At 34.6% G+C, this 17,830-nt stretch overlaps 1 pseudogene; it reads left to right on the top strand.

Annotated features, from left to right (window-relative positions):
- Nucleotides 1–1,092: 1,092 nt before the first annotated feature.
- On the top strand, nt 1,093–8,583 carry LOC149561350 (putative xyloglucan endotransglucosylase/hydrolase protein 5; annotated as a pseudogene).
- Nucleotides 8,584–17,830: the final 9,247 nt, after the last annotated feature.

The raw sequence follows: 17,830 nt of genomic DNA, 5'->3' as shown, positions 1-17,830 counted from the left end.
AAGAGAGTAGGTCCATACTTTCCAAGACCTTAAATGCTCCTTACATGTACGACAGAAAGCCTTGCATATGACTTTTATATCAGATATGGGCCAGTTGTAATCTATTCTAATGGAATAAAATTTGGAAACAACTGTCTCACACCTGTAAATGAAAAGAACAAATACCTTTCTTCATTTCATGATTCCTCAGATGACCGGCCATTCTTCTAAAACCAATAGCAAATGTCCACCTCAGCTCAAGAACTGTTGAATTATATTAAGCCAAAAAAGAAAAATCATTTGATTGTCTGACAGAGGAGCATGAAAATGCTGTCTTGGTTAATGTATGGGACCCCATTTTATGAAATTCAGTTCCTACAATCATTCATAGCTTTAAGTTAACACCAAACTCATTCATATAACTAGTACGGTTCAGAGACTTTTATGCCAGTTACAAAAAAATAGTTACTTACCCTGGTAATAACTCTAGATTAATATTTTCCAGTAGTTATAAAAAATAGGTTAAGGGAAGAAAAAATTATTTACTATTGATATGTATGAATTTTAGGCTGAATCTTTTTTGCTAAAAGTTGAGGATTTGATGATATCTCTTTCACGAAATTTGTCTGAAGTTGGGGTATAATCTAAGTTTTGTCCTTTACAATAGGAGAGTCTTGCAGTCGAAAAAGATTGATCGCTAATAGACTCTTTAAGAATCATTCAACTTCGCTAACAGATCTGATAGAGCATAACAGTTGCGTATAAATTTTGTATTGTAGAAACTTATTCAGTATGGTTATTTTCAAATTCTATATAGAATATGTTATTTATCTTTTATACTACATTCAATTTTCTACCATAAAAAAACCAAAAAACATGAAAAAATGTTCTCTATTCAGAATATTTGACAATTATAAGTGGAATGGATTCCACCACTAAAAAATGGTATGACTCCAGCTGCAACCATAAATGTCACTTGCATTGATAGTTCCTTTTATCTTCAGTCTATTTACTATTTGTACAAGGGTACTCTTATCAGAAGTAAATATAAAGACGTTGAGAGAAGGGTACTCTATCAGAAGCAACTAAAAAAATTACTTCCAGTATCTGCAAATGAAGATGACTTTTCAGAAGCTTTTAGTTTTAAAAAGAGGTGGATGGTATGCCTCTTCACTTTTGATGCTCATTCTACACTTTTCCTCACAAGGAGAATCCTCCTCCTTCAATGACAGCTTTGATATCTCATGGGGAAATGACCATGTTAAATTGCTAAATAATGGAGAGACAATAGAGCTCTCAGGTATTCCACTTATCATTGTACCAATCAAGAAGATTGTATATTGTATAATACAATGTTTATGAAAACTTAATTAGAACAAAACTAACATTGTCTTTCAATGGTTGTTTTAGGGTCTGGTTTTACCTTGAAATATAAATATCTGTTTGGAAACTTTAAATTGAAAATTAAGCTGATAGCTGGAAATTCTGCAGGAACAGTCACAGCATATTATGTATGTAAGCAAGTCTCATATCCAGAAAGTTTTAGTAATATAGATTATCTCCACGTAAAAAAGAATTAGAAAGAAACTATGGACTGCTTACCTGCAGACTAGAGTCCTCTATACAAATATTCATTAATTTTTTTGATTGATAAGCTCGGCTCTTGTCTTGACAAATACTTTTTGGATATTTTTTATTTTCTAAGAAAAATATTAAACCTATCTAATGTAAATATTTCTTTCATTTACAGCACTAGTTTAAAATATCAATCCTATTCCACAAGTTAATCTACTCCAAACTCATAACTTTTCTTCTTTATTAATAATTCCCTTGTGATCAGAATGGTGTTTTTATGAATTGTTTCAACTTTCTACATATCAAGTATGATTCAAAACATTTCAATATAATTAAAATAAAAAAAATTGTCAATCCTCTTGTGCTCATAGGCATATAGAAATGGATTATTTTTAAGAAAATAGTTTTTTGAAACCTATTTAGAGAAATCCATATTATCTGGATACATGAATAAAATGACCTGCTGAGAATTAGAAATTCAACTGGTTTAATTAGGACCAAATTACTAATTTAAGAAATTAATGTTTGTATTCACATTTTGCAGCAGATGTCGTCAGATTCAACATCTCATGATGAGATCGACTTCGAATTTTTGGGAAACTTGCCTGGAAAGAATTCGACTCTGGTTTGACCCATCAATAGATTTCCATAACTACTCAATCCTGTGGAACCAAAAGAAGATCATTTATTTTATTCTTCTCAATATGAAATTGTTTGCGTTTGTTTTTCCCATTTTGTTTGATGTTTCAAAACTTTGAGGGCCTGTAATGTCCTCGTTTTAGCTGTAATTTGATTTAATTAATTTAATTAATTAAGTTGTCCAAAATGATAATATTTATGAGGATGATTAATTAATTATTTTAATTAAATAAATAAGTGGTATTAAGTTAATTATTTATAAAGTTATCAAATAAATAAATATTAAAAGGTAACTTTATATTTAATTAATTTAATAAAGTGACTTGAATTATAAAATATCTTATAAAGTCACTTAATAAATAATATAAAGTAATGTTCTGGAAGTTGCTTGAAGAAGCGGAGCAAAAAAAATTAAAATTAAAAAGGAGATCGACCTATTAAGGAAAAAAGAATAAATAGGCATCCGGTGCTTCATTCTCAGCATCCAGTTTTTAGTATTTCTCTTGACATCAGACTGTGAATACAATCACATGGTCTATTGTGAAGCCAAGGGTTTCTGATAGTCTATTGGTCTTTGGGAATGATACCTCCCAGTAGATTGCATAACTGAGGAAGTGAAAGATCTTTTGAAGGGTTGCACATTGGAGGTGGTATTCAGCCATTTCATATTGGGCTTCATTGAGTATTCAAACTTGTTTGAAGGTTGACAATTTTTGGAGTCTTGTGGTGGGGTTCTTGCATCATTTATCATTGGAGGACTTGCAAGAGTTGAATAAATTTTCATCTACACAAATTGTTGTAGAGCTAGAGAATTTCGAAGGGAAGTTGGGAAGCATATTTATGGTTATAAGTTCCTCATACCTGATCCAAACTTCATGCTACCTATTGCATTGTCTTCCTTGAACCCAGGTGATTCAGTCCATACCAGATTAGGCACTCTGTTTGAAGGCTGCGAATTCTACTAGAAATTGCACAAAGCCGTACATGTATGGAAGTGTTGGCAGGTTGTATAGGGGCAGGTCAAGAATAGATCTGAGGTTTCAATTCATCATTCAGTCGATCTCATTGGCATTAATCCAGGTTCTCCTTATTTCGATATAACAATTAGCTGAGTGAATGAGAGTCACAATTGTAATAAGGGTTTGAAATTTTAGTCATTGCTATCACAGTTTTCAAAAAACTAGTCACTGTCTACTTTGCATATTTTAATTAAAGACTATTGTATGTAAGAAAACATTAAAGAGCAATTAAAATAGTGAGGACACTTTGCATTGCATCCTTTGTAGAAGATAGAATCTGAAGATTGCTTGTCGAGTGTTTAAATTGCTTATTATGTATTCAGTATTTTACATTGCACAAAATTTCATACTTCAGCATTGGTAATTTTTAGTGGCCCATTGGTAAGGGTTATTATAGTGGTATCAAAGCAGTTTCCTACCAACCTGATTGGGTTATCTTAGATTGAATTCAATTGTCAACATGGCTTTAACAGGAGACAAGGATTTGGAAGAAAGAATGTGAAATGCAAAGAAGAAATTAGACCGTCCATTTCAGCAAACAGAGGACCTTCTAAGAACTTTGGAGGAGTTCAAAACTTATTTAGGCAAGATTGATCAGTCAAGACTTGATGCTATGCAAACAACGTTATCTCCAGCATTTGATTCATTGGTTAAGCCCCGATTATTGAGACATCCTGAGGAGGTGGTAAGACTTGTAGCTCTCTCTTGCATTAGTCAAATCATGAGGATAATAGCTGGCCTTAATTCTTATGATGATCAGATTATGAGAGAGGTACTTCATGCCATGGTGAAAAGCTTTGAAAAATTGGATGACATCGGGGACCCTTATTTCACAAAGAAGGTAAAACTACTTGAAGTATTTGGAAGGTGTAGATTTGAACACATTATGTTGTCAGTAGGTTGTATTGGTAGCATTCGTAGGATGTTTAACACATTTTGGAATGTTATTGATGAGTTTCATCCTAGCAGTGTATTAGCCTCGATGCACTCCATCATGTTTACAATCTTGTTTGAGGAGGAGGGTAAAATTTCTAAACTATTGGTAGAAGATTTATGGTGGACTTGGACAAAAAAGAGGAATATGTCACCTGAGGCAAGTACGTGGTTAAAGAGTCTGATTGATAGGCCTAAGGATCGAAGTACTTTCCCTATGACAGGAAGAAACTTGTATGAGGAGTTTAATAGACATGCTGATCCAGTACAGGGTGACATTAGCAAACATTTAAGAAATGATTTATCTGCATCATCTTCACAGGAAAAAGTGATTAAAGATGTTTTGCAAATTGAGTCAGGGGCATACGAGGGTGATATCACAGGCACACCAGATTGCTTGATTGATGCAAATAGTGATTCTAGTACTGTTGGTCCAAATGAAGTTACAACAGTTGAGGATACTGTCATGAGTAGTCAGGACTTTGCAAAAAATGAGTATCAGGCACAGTTGGATGCTTCTTCACATGAGATAGAGGCTAGTAGTTCTTCACTTGTTTTGGCAAGCCAGCTGAAGATGAAGGAAAAGGATATTGTCATTGCTTTATCTCATCATGACAGGATGCATGGATTGATCGAGAATCACATTTGGATGATTCAACTGCAGGAGAGACAAAAAGGAGTCACAACAAGTTCTTCTTGTGATGACTTACAATAGATCAATGAAGGCATGGAAGCTATGAAGGTAAGTTTTTTATATCTATTTTCAAATCGCAATCATCTCTTTAATCTTACAGGAATCTATTTAGATGCATTAAAGAGGAAGGAAGAGGAGGTTGATCGGCTTTCTCATGAGCTGGAGGATACTCAAAATTCCTTGGTGTGTACTCAGTTGGCTCTCCAAGATTCTGAGAGACATGTGGATGAGCTTTGTTTAGAGTTGAGTTCAGGTAAAGAGTTAGTGTGTATGGCAGGGACTCAACTTTCTTTTATAGTCAAGTCACATGTTGATGATGATATGAGTATGTCTAACATTCACATTTCGGATTCAAAGATTGTAATGGGTACAATAGATAGGTACGTGAAGTTAGTTGGTATTGTTCACATTACGCAGGTGAGAAATTTACTTGAGTTGCCAGTTGATCTTTGTTCATGGATTGGATGTTGGGATCCTTATCTTAGTACTTGGGATTGTTTTGATCGGAGATATCTATCATTCTTTGGTAGTAGTATTTGTTGCACTATCATGGACTTGATTAGTAGTTTACCAAGTGTAGTTCTCATCCATACCAATAGCTTTTTTGATGCTGGAATTAGTTTTTATACACTTGTGTTGGGCATTGTTCATGTATCTAGTCGACCATTCTTCTTGGAATGGGTTGATGATCCCTCAGATATGATAGAGTTTATAGAAGAGCCCTAGGATTTGATTATTACAGATGACACCCAAGAGGATGTTGTTGACAGTGCTTAGGACTTAGTCTCTTCAGTGGGTTCCTTTGATATAGAGGTCTATGTTGATGCTTCAGTGACTTCGTATGATAATACGAGTTCAGCAGTTGGTCTGCAAAATTTGGATGGTAGTATTACAGATGATAGCTATTCTAAGGTTACTCCTTTAGACAGTGTACTAGGGGTAAAATATAGGAGTTCGACCAGCCAACACAATCATGTGTCTAGTCAATTGAGAGTTAGTGAGCGAGACATTGCTATCGCTTGCGAGCATTTCGATGTTGCTTGTCAGTTGTTAGCACTTTACGGATGGGGTTCTCCTACTAGTGATGAGCAGGGAGGAAATTATCTTTCCTTGACAGAGATCCACTCTTTATGGGAGGCTATTCGGATTCTAAGACAAAATTATATGCAGTTGGTAGCTGAGAAAGATTATCTTATGGAGTGGGGTACTACAACATATGACGGATTATTGACCAAGGAAGATGAGGTGAGTGAGCTTACTCAGCAGCTCGAGGTGACTTCTAAGTTTCTTGAGAATACACAGTTAGCGTTTGAGGAGTCTTAGTTTCATTTGGCTGAGGTGACCATGGAGTTAGAGCGACTGCAGTCTTTACCAGATTCTGTACAATCACAAGTTGTGGTGTTTGGTGTTCCGAGACTATCCATGGTCGAGGTTGATAGAGGCAGTGGAGATGAGGATATATGTATCCTCGATACTAGTATTGGCATGTTTGATTTATTTCCACTGGAGGCAGGTTCAGTTGAGTTGGGTCCTGCAAGTTGTATAGTATGTGGATTCTCCATACTAGGTACAATTTCATTCGGGAGTGTTCACCATTGTTGCAGACTTGAGTTGTACATTCCGCTTAGGCCAATCGAATGCGTTGGTGGTATTGAGTTGGTACAACAAAATGATAGATGGATTGAGCAAATGATGCAAGAGCTATTTGGTGATGATTGAGACATTACACAGGTCTTCACTTGGGATCCAGGTGGAGGAGAATGGTACTTGTTACTGAGATTGCTTGGGGACAAGCAATTACAGGAGGGGCAGACTATAATGTCCCCGTTTTAGTTGTAATTTGATTTAATTAATTTAATTAATTAAGTTGTCCAAAATAATAATACTTATGAGGATGACTAATTAATTATTTTAATTAAATAAATAAGTGGTATTAAGTTAATTATTTATAAAGTTATCAAATAAATAAATATTAAAAGGTAACTTTATATTTAATTAATTTAATAAAGTGACTTGAGTTATAAAATATCTTATAAAGTCAATAACTAATATAAAGTAATGTTCTAGAAGTTGCTGGAAGAAGCGGAGAAAAAAGAATTAAAATTTAAAAGGAGGCCGAACTATTAAGGAAAACAGAATAAATAGGCATTCGGGGCTTCATTCTCAGCATCCAGTTTTTATTATTTCCCCTGACATCAGATTGTGAATACAATCACATGGTCTATTGTGAAGCCAAGGGTTTCTGATAGTCTATTGGTCTTTGGGAACAATACCTCCTAGTAGATCGCATAACTTAGGAAGTGAAAGATCTTTTGAAGGGTTGCACATTGGAGGGCGTATTCAACCATTTCATATTGGGCTTCATTGAATATACAGACTTGTTTGAAGGTTGACAATTTTTGGAGTCTTGTGGTGGGGTTCTTGCATCATTTATCATTGGAGGACTTGCAAGAGTTGAATAAATTGCCATCTACACAAATTGTTGTAGAACTGGAGAATTTCGAAGGGAAGTTGGGAAGCATATTTATGGTTATAAGTTCCTCATACTTGGTCCAAACTTCATGCTACCTATTGCATTGTCTTCCTTGAACCCAGGCGATTCAGTCCATACCAAATTAGGCACTATGTTTGAAGGCTGCGAATTCTACTAGAAATTGCACAGAGTCGTACAGGTACGGCAGTGTTGGCAGGTTGTATAGGGGCAGGTCAAGAACAGATCTGAGGTTTCAATTCATCATTCAATCAATCTCATTGGCATTAATCTAGGTTCTCCTTATTTCGATATAACAATTAGTTGAGTGAATGGGAGTCACAATTGTAATAAGGGTTTGAAATTTCAATCATTGCTATCACAGTTATTAAAAAACTAGTCACTGTCTACTTTGCATATTTTAATTAAAGACTATTGTATGTAACAAAACATTAAAGAGCAATTAAAATAGTGAGGACTCTTTGCATTGCATCCTTTGTAGAAGATAGAATCTGAAGATTGCTTGTCGAGTGTTTAAATTGCTTATTATGTATTCAGTATTTTACATTGCACAGAATTTCATACTTTAGCATCGGTAATTTTTAGTGGCCCATTGGTAAGGGTTATTACAGGGCCTTTGTGCAACCAGCGAGATTTCTACCAAACATTAAATGGGTTAACCATAATTTCCTCTTTCAAAACCCTCATCTTCTGATTTATAACAATTATCTAATAAAAAATAAACGTGTTTCCAATTTATCCGTATAAAAGAGTTTCCCATTATGTTCAATTTCCATATTTCGTGAATCAAATATCTATTCAACTAAGCTATGACTGCAAATGTTTGCATAATTGTACCTGATATCATTCTATAACTTAAAAATAGATTTGGTGTGGATGCGATTACCATTAGGGCTTTCAGAAACAATGAATATTTGGGTTTCTCGTATCCACAGAATCGACCGATGAAAATAATCTCCACCATTTGGAATGGGGAAGACTGGGCCACAAATGGTAGGAAAGCAAAAATAGATTGGAGCAAAGCACCTTTCATTGCATCTTTTGAAGCTTTCGAAGTGGACGGGTGCGGAGAATTATCTTCACCTGCCCCCTGTGTTGGACGTTGGTGGGAGCAACCAGAGTTTGAGGGCCTCAATCAAGATCAACTCAATAAGATCAAAAGGGTTCAGAAAAATTATATGTTTTACGACTACTGCAAAGATAAGTCTGGAAGATTTTCGGGCGTTCCCATTGAATGTGCCATTAACCCCTAAATTGATGAAACTGGTTCATCCCCTGCATCTAACATGATAATCTCTGGAATATAATTGTGTGAAATCTTGTTGTAAAAAGGTGGGCATTCTTTGCAAACAATTTATTCTGATCTTTTATAATTGAATAAAGAAACTTTAAATGACACATGATTAGATTTGTAAAGAATAAGAGACTTAAAGTGTCAAAGTCAATAGCTATAAAAGAGGGATAATATATATAAATAGATGAAAATGGTATTAAAGAATGAGAAGGGATAGAGTATGAAAATTGAAATAAAGGCTCCCTTGGCATTGTCGATTTCTCCTCTGCGATCTGAGGTCAAAGATGCGGAGGCTACCATTGATCCCCCTGCTACCGTTGTTCCTGATGACGGCTGGTCTATACCCAGCCTACCCCCCAATCCCACCAATGATTGGGGTTTCAATGACAAAGATGATCCTCCCCCCTCGATTGCCACTGCTTTGGCAGCCTGAGGTTGCTATATATGTTTTTCTTTTATGAATAGTTGCTATTTCCTGCTGATGCCGTGTGTTTAGATCCGGCTTAGGTCGATTGAACTCTCTCGTAGGTTGATCTTGTATCCCCTGACCCCTTTTTTGTGAATTTTATTCTTATTATATTTTTTAATAGAACATGACTATTCATCAAAAAAATTGAAATAAAGAATGAGAGGAGATAGGGAGTGAAAAAAGATGAAAAGATAACTTTAGCTAATGTTATTTGTAATATATTTAATTGTTACCACACTTAGTTTTAACATTTTACATCTAGTAAGTATTAAACATTATTAATTTATATCTACCTATTCTATTAGACATTTCAATTTTTTAATGTAACTAAGTATTATATATAAGTATTCTATTAGACATTGAAATATAAAATCTAAGTCTTGGAATCGATTTAAGTTATAAAATTTTAACTTCTTTTTAAAAATATTTTATAAACTAAAAAATTGTAGAAAAAATATGAATGTGAAAATAAATGAATGTTGTAATAATAATAATGTTCAATAATAATAATTGATTTATCTTTAAAGGTGATGTTAGAAACTTCAAGCACTCTATTCAAACTTCAATACTTCCAAATGTAGGATTAGATCATTACCTAGTCAAATTAGAAATATCAACACCACATAAACCTTCCTGAAATCCATCCAAAAAAAAAGTGGTTTCAAGAAGAAACATTTATGGCACATATAAAGAATTGATGGTTAGAGGGAAATTTTGAAGGATAAAAAATGTTCAGTATCGATAATAACAAATTTATCAAATGTATTGCTCTTCATTGCTCTGCAACTTCCCACCTTTACACCTGACTGCAACCTGGGTGCATGCCTCTGTTGGCCTTAGGCGAATGGAGTCTCCCTCCCCCACCCCCTCCCTCCTCCCTGGATCAGGTGCAGGATTGTCTGGACTTTTTTTTGGTCCTTTCTGCTAATACCCAAAATGCCCAAGATGGGTCTTGTTCTACTCAAGGTTTTAACTTGGTAGAAGCGTTTAGAGTCCCATCATGCCCTTTTCCTCTCCTTCTCCTTCAATCTTGAATTCCACTCTAAAACTAGAGGTTGGGTGAACACTCAAACCCTCTCAAATTTGTGCAATTTCCATAACTTGATTTTGAAGGTAGGAATCCCTTAGCTCATGTTGTTCATGTTTTGTTGCATGCTTAAGTTATTATGTTTGCATATGTATGTTCATGTGTTTTTTCCCTTGCTTTGTGGGCATGACAAGTCTCAAATAAGTTGGCATGTTTGGGACCCCAACCTCTGAGGGGACCCATGGAGGATTTGAGTCACATGGGAATAGATCGCCTTAAACCAAACTGGAAGGAGGTGGTTTTTGGATCCAAGAGTCATGTCGAGATTAGGGCGAAACCAATGATGGTTTCAGGTGTTACAGAGCCAAAGATTTCTCTCTCAGATTCTGTGGTTGACTCGATTTCCTCGGGACTCACCTTGAGCCTTGTTGGTAAATTTGTTTCTTTCAGACCTAATGTGGACATGGTTAGGAAATGGTGCTCTTCATGATGGAGACTGTTTGGATTGGTAACAGCCTCGACGATGATAAGCTCCCTTTTCCTATTCAAATTAACTGTAGAGACAGACTAAAACATCGTCCCAGAAAACTCTTGTCACTATGGAAAGCATCTATTGACAATCACTAGATGAAAAATGGGATTCTGCCCTAATCGAGACCTATTTAATTTGGTGCCTGTTTGGGTTAGGTTACCTGAGCTTCCACTAGAATATTGGGATGAGAGAGTGTTCAGAAGGATTGGAGATTCCTTTAGACACTTCATTAAGGTAGATTTAACCGCTAGCTCCAAGACCAAGCTGAGTTTTTCTAAAATTTGTGTAAATGTAGGGATGTATATGTTAGAAATATAAGAGTAATTGAGAGGGGAGGGGCAAATCAGTTACCACTAAAACAATTCCAAACCCCTTAGATGTCAATAAAATTTCCTTAAAACAATAATGCGGTTAGAACTAGATATGAACTGTAACTCGGTTAATGTAATGATCCCATCTTTTGGCCATCACGTTTTCCAAAGTCTAAGTGGAGGATAAGAAAAAATGAAATTAATTTCTTATAAAGTCATTAAATAAATTAAAATTAAAAGGTGGCTTTATATTTAATTAATTTAATTAATTATTGTATTACAAAGGAGATGCGTCTAGAGTGTGTATTAATTATTGGAAAGGTGGAAGCCTCTAAAAGCACAATTAATTATTGCAAGAGAGGAGTTTCTAGAGAGTGCATTAATTATTGGAAGGGTGAAGCTTCTAGCACTTGCAATTAATTAATGTTTTAGTTCTTTCTAGAAGGGTGAAGGAATAGGATAAATAGGGGTGAGAGTCTCATTGTTTAGCATGGGATTATTGTATCGGATGATTATGACTTGCATTTGATAAGAGCTTGGATGTGTGAATCACACTCCTTTTTTGGAAATAGAGGACGTTCATTCTCTGTTGTAACATTCTAGACATCATTCCTTAGGGTTTGGCCTTTGGAATACATCTCTTTGTACTTGATTGCAACATTTTTAGAATTAATATAATTTCAGCAGTTGATTTAGCTTTTGGGCATTCCTGGGTGTCCATTACAGTGGTATCAGAGCTATAAGTCCTACCATCCTGTGGAGATCATATTGATAGCTGGATAAAGATATATATTAGTCCAGATCAAGATGTGATGTTCAGATAGTTATTGGATACATTAGAGGAGAGGCAACGTATGCAACAAGAGAAGAATAGGCGAATGGATATGATGTTGCAGCTTATGGCTAGATAGATGGGCATCAACATTGATGATTTGTACGTTGCTCCAAAGCAGAAGGTAGTCGATTTCTTAGGTGGGATTGAGACACGTATAGAGCCAGCCAGCTATGATGTTGGTGATGTGGGCATTTCGGCAGAGTCAGTAGAGACATGCGTGCAAAGTCAGGAGACCACATATGAAGCCTTGTCAGGGGATGATGACGTAGCAATAGTGGAATTAGGAGAATGTGAGGATACTATCATATCAGCAGCCACTTCTATGTCAGTTGAAGCATCCAATGAGGAGTTTAATGGTATAAATGTAGTGGTTGATGTATTTTCTAATGAAGCCACACATGTTAATGATTATGAGTTTTCATCAACTACAAATTCAGTTCAGTTTTCTGTTGCAGCAGTTAATGTTGTTCCTATGTCCATATATTTCGATGCGGCAACACCTATTGTTGATACAGTTAGCATGGGTACATATGGTTCACCTACAACTACATCTTTTTCAATGCATGATGGTGATAATATGCATTCCAGTCCAATATATATTATGTGGATGGATAAAGGGAAGAAGATGTTTCATAGATCTTCTATGGAATTGCCTTATGATGACATTCTGACTTCATCAGAACAAGTTTTGAATGCTAGGCTACAGGGGTTGGTCCTGATGATGCGGGTTTGCAGTTGGTTTAACTTCCATATGGATATCACATATTGGGATCTAGGTGGAGGTTGGAGTCCATTATGTTACTTAATTGCTTGAGGACAAGCAATTTCAAGGAGGGTAGATTTGTAATGATCCCATCTTTTGGCCATCACATTTTCCAAAGTCTAAGTGGAGGATAAGAAAAAATTAAATTAATTTCTTATAAAGTCATTAAATAAATTAAAATTAAAAGGTGGCTTTATATTTAATTAATTAAATTAATTATTGTATTACAAAGGAGATGTGTCTAGAGTGTGTATTAATTATTGGAAAGGTGGAAGCCTCTAGAAGCACGATCAATTATTGCAAGAGAGGAGTTTCTAGAGAGTGCATTAATTATTGGAAGGGGGAAGCTTCTAGCACTTGCAATTAATTAATGTTTTAGTTCTTTCTAGAAGGGTGAAGGAATAGGATAAATAGGGGTGAGAGTCTCATTGTTTAGCATGGGATTATTGTATCGGATGATTATGACTTGCATTTGATAAGAGCTTGGATGTGTGAATCACACTCCTTTTTTGGCAACAGAGGACGTTCATTCTTTGTTGTAACATTGTAGACGTCATTCCTTAGGGTTTGGCCTTTGGAATACATCTCTTTGTACTTGATTGCAACATTTTTAGAATTAATATAATTTTAGTAGTTGATTCAGCTTTTGGGCATTCCTGGGTGTCCATTACAGTTAACAAAACAATATGATATATTAATGTGTATTAACCTTTAGTAACTTAGTTGTAGAAAGATAAAGCAATAAGAAAATAACACGAACACATGTGATACCAAGATTTAACATGGAAACCCAATTTAGGAAAACCACCAATGCATCTAGTTACAACTTTTCACTCTTCTAAAGTGAACCCTATTAGAAGGAAACCCTGTTAAAGGTTACAAAAAACACTTATAGCTATGAACATGTTAAAGGATTTAAATCACCTTGTTAGGAGTGGCCTTGTTAGAGGTCTTAAGACACTTCAATCTAGAAATGCCACTTGGTTAGAGGATTTGCAAAATGACTGTAAAGTCAACTCTAATAAGAGATTTCTTCACTGCTACAATTGTTAGAGAGTAACAAAGATTGACCTAATTTATGAAGCAACTAGATTGTAGATTTAGATCACTATTTTGGCTTATCCTCTAGATCCTCCTTGATTAGAATGTTCTTTGTAGCTCCTTGGATACTTTTCTCTTAATCAGATATCCTTCTTTATTCACATCTAATCTTCTTCTCTTCTTGCATACTATTCAATGCACATTTTGACCTTTCATTTATATGAAATCCAATGTCAAGTCAGCTTGAATACCCTTACAAAAAAACAAATAACATGCACTAAGTCAGCTTGCATAAACCAACAAATAGATAAAAATAATCTACTAGAGTTCGGCTAAAACTAGGTCACTCAGTTACCACTAAGTTCCTTGGTAACCAACCTAACTCAGTTTACACTACACTCCTTTAGTAACCGACCTGACTCGATTTACATAGCAATTCTTGAACTTCTCTTCTTCTAAAATTTTTCTCAGCGAATACGGGAGTCTTCTAAACTCAGTTCCAATTGGCAGTGCTCAATTAGAGTATAAGATTTGTGTAACATCAATGACAATATACAATTGAATAATTGTTATCAACAATCTCCCTCTTTGACATTGATGGAAACACAAAATTTTTGACAATTGGCTAATTGTGATATGTAATTATTGTCATTAATGGCAACACATGATGTACATGTTGATAGGAAACCTGAAAAATAAAGATACTTAGTGTTTGGCTATCAGAAAATTGTCCAAGTATAGAATTTGGTTTACAACAGTGTATTGTTTTGTTTATAACATGTTGCAGACATCATATTATGGAAAGTGAAGTTACATGGAGATAGTATACATGTTGATGATGATGTGTATAACCTCAAAAATTTGTATGGACTGTACGAAACACAGTTAATTGTGTTTTGATGAAGCAGGACAGTGAAACAATAGGAAAAAATTGTTTGTCCAATTAGGGCCAACATCCTAGATGTTTATTCTAACTTGGAAAAGTGAATTATGGTCTTAGTTGACCCAACAATATTTTATGTAAAGGCATGGTATTTATGTAAAAGACTTCTTGTGATAAGAAGGAAGTAGTGCTTGTATTCAAGTGTTATCAAGTAAGATTGCGAAGTGAGTGAACTTTTGTGAAAGCAATATATGAAAAGTTTTGTATGAACTATCTGGTGATCTGAGATCAAGCTAAAGATCAAAGATTAGACAAGGAAGGCAAATAACAGTAGATTACTTGTATGAGCAGCGAGCTCTTCTTGTAGTTGAAATTGAATGTTTGGGCAGTGGGCTCATCTTACATACATACATTACTCTACAACTCCTAACAGGGTTGGAATCTCCTAATAGAGATTCAAAGTCTCCTAATAGGGACTGTTATACTAAATTTTCTCATTGACTCCTAACATGATCCATCCTCAAACAAGGAATATATATATCAATATATTATCTAGTGGGTATTATCCCCACTGGGGTTTTCCCTTGGCTAGGGTTTCCCTATATGGTGTTATGAGTTATCTTTGTGCATTGTTACTGTTACTGTTCAGCATTACTTTATTGCTTTCTTATTCATGGTCAAATTGATCTCCTCATTGAAGAAAGAGATAAGCTAAAGGATAGCTATGAAGATTCCAAAGTATACATTGGTTAGTTGAAGGAAAAGATTGGTCATCTGAAATCAAAACGTAAATCTACTGAATCTGGAAGTTCTACTGATGATGACTATTCATAGTTGAAGATTGAGTACAAAATCTTGAAGCATGGATTGAAGATTAAAAATCTAAAGTTGACTTTGAGAAATGATCCTAGCAAAATTGAATCTAATTTGAAAATAAAAAATGCAAATATGAGGGCAAGTTTGGAAGAGAAAACATATAAGTTTGAAACATTCAAAGAAGATCATGAAGAATTCCATAAGTACAATACTATTGTGAAAGGTGAATTGACATAGTGCAAACAACACCTTGAGAAACTCTATTCTAGCAGAAAAACATGATGATTCTATGTCTATACAGAGACCTTCTTATGATAAGACTAGTCTTGGTTATCTAATTAACATGTCTGCAAAGAAACCTGAGATTAGATCGGATCCGAAAGAAAAAGGCAAATCTAATGATAAGATTAAATCTGATCAATCTTTTGAGAAACCTAAAGAAGTTGAGCAAAACAAGGAAGTTGAAATCTTGGATGAATCAAAGCAAGTGGAGACTCCCAAGGAAACTAGGTATGAATTTAGAGGTAAGTGCTTTTTATGTAATGAAATAGATCATATGAAAAGAGATTGTACTAATAAGTCATTTAATCATGTTAAGGACTTTTATTATCATAATTGTCATGGTATGGGTCATAATGCAATTGATTGTAGGAAACCTAAGTATGATAATGATAGAAGAAATACTAGAATGTCTAGAAACACTAACCCTGCAAATAGAAGAAGATTTAATAAAAGGACATTGAGGGAAAGAAGATCTTATGATGATAGAAGATAGATTGTGTGTTATAAGTGTAACAACTTAGGACACATTGCTCAGAATTTTCACGCACTTGATGATCAATAGAATCCTAGAAGTAGAGCACCTCTATGCCAGTTATGCAATAACTTCGAACACACAACAAAGTACTACAAAATGGACAAAAACTTTGGAGATAGAAGGAATAATGGAAGAAACTTCAAAAACAAAAGGAATGACAAAAGGAACCATGAAAGAAACTCTGGATCCAACAATGAAGAACAAAGAAACATTGTGAGTGAACTTCAAGAAGAGATTAATGAAGCATTTGTGAAAGGTACATATATCTCAAAAGAAAAGTTAGATGATGATGAGATAGAAAAACCAAAGTCAGTTGTCGAGTTTGATTCAATTAAGTTGGATTAAGCTTGTTCACAGCATCAAAATTTGAGAACTTCATGCAGAGATCGAATTATAGGTAGTGAAGTTGGGAAAATATGTATCTAGTTGTCTTTAGATGGTACCTAAGCTTGCTTGTAATTTGGAGATCATCTAAACAAGTTATGATGAGTTTTAGGGTTATTGGTACTATAGTAAAGAGTGATTTTGTAACAGAAGATGAAAGTACATTTTTGAAGAGAATTTTGTGATGCAATTTTTTGAGGATGTTTGTCATGATGAAAGGAGGCTATAGTAAACCTTGGGTGACATTTGAAGATCAGATAGATGATTTTGGACAATTATCTGATTGCAAAACACAAATAACAACTTTTTCATGTTTGCGAAGTATGCAATTAATGCAGTTTCAAGTTGATGCATAAATGGAGTACATAATTGATTCTACTTCATTGCAAACTTATTCAAAGTGAAGTGCATTCTAAAGCGACTTGTGAGAGCAATTTCAAAGCAAGCCTTATTTTTGGAAAGAGGTATTTTATCATTTTTTTCAATATTTGTTTGGTAAAGGATATTGTTGATAAGAGTTATGGATATGTCAGTTGTTCACAGTGTTGAGAATGAGGATAGACCTATGTTTAAGGTATTTTCCATAAAACCTAGTGATGGAAACCCTAATTTTGCATTGTCTATCACCTTGAACAATGTATTCTATTTGGAAGATGTAGAAAACTATTTGAATTGCAAGTTTGAGTAAATTGGCAGTGAATATATGAATAAGGATATGGGATTGGTCTTTAACCACGACATGACAATGAAGGCCGAATTTGAACATTTGAGTGAATTGGACTTGTTTAAGTATCATTTTTACCAAGAACTACATACAGATGAATGGACTCAAATTATACTAAGTAGGATACATGATGGTAAGTTGTGGATGCAAGATAATGTAGTAGACATTTCTACCAACCTTATACATGAGGTAATTGGTCTTAGCAAACAAGGCAGTGTACCCATAGGAGAAAAAATGGTTAAGAAGAAAGTACAAAGCTACACTAAGGCAGTTTACAATGGGAAGGCTACGGTAATCAGCTCCATCAAGTAGGATGATGTGAGATTTCTTAGCAAAATAATAGCTTATTCAGTATGTGCAAGTTCTAAGATAGATGAACTTTTAGTTGGATTTATATATTCATCTTACAAGATTTGTGTTGAGAAAGAACAAGTGAATTTGAGTGAAATTCTAAGGATGCAACTCTTGGAGAACCTTGAAAAGATTAAGAGGATAAAAAATGGTGTATTTAGATTCCAATCATTGATTAATAAAATATTCTTTCATGTGTTAAAGAGATTTCCTTACTTGTTAGTAACAGATATTATGAGTAGTGATAGATGCA

The sequence above is a fragment of the Cupressus sempervirens genome, chromosome 4, assembly GCF_028749045.1.
Source record: "Cupressus sempervirens isolate cs-2001-9-10 chromosome 4, ASM2874904v1, whole genome shotgun sequence".
Taxonomy (NCBI): Eukaryota; Viridiplantae; Streptophyta; class Pinopsida; order Cupressales; family Cupressaceae; genus Cupressus; species Cupressus sempervirens.
Note: the sequence above shows the minus strand (reverse complement) of the source record. Positions and strands in the feature narration are given on the sequence as shown.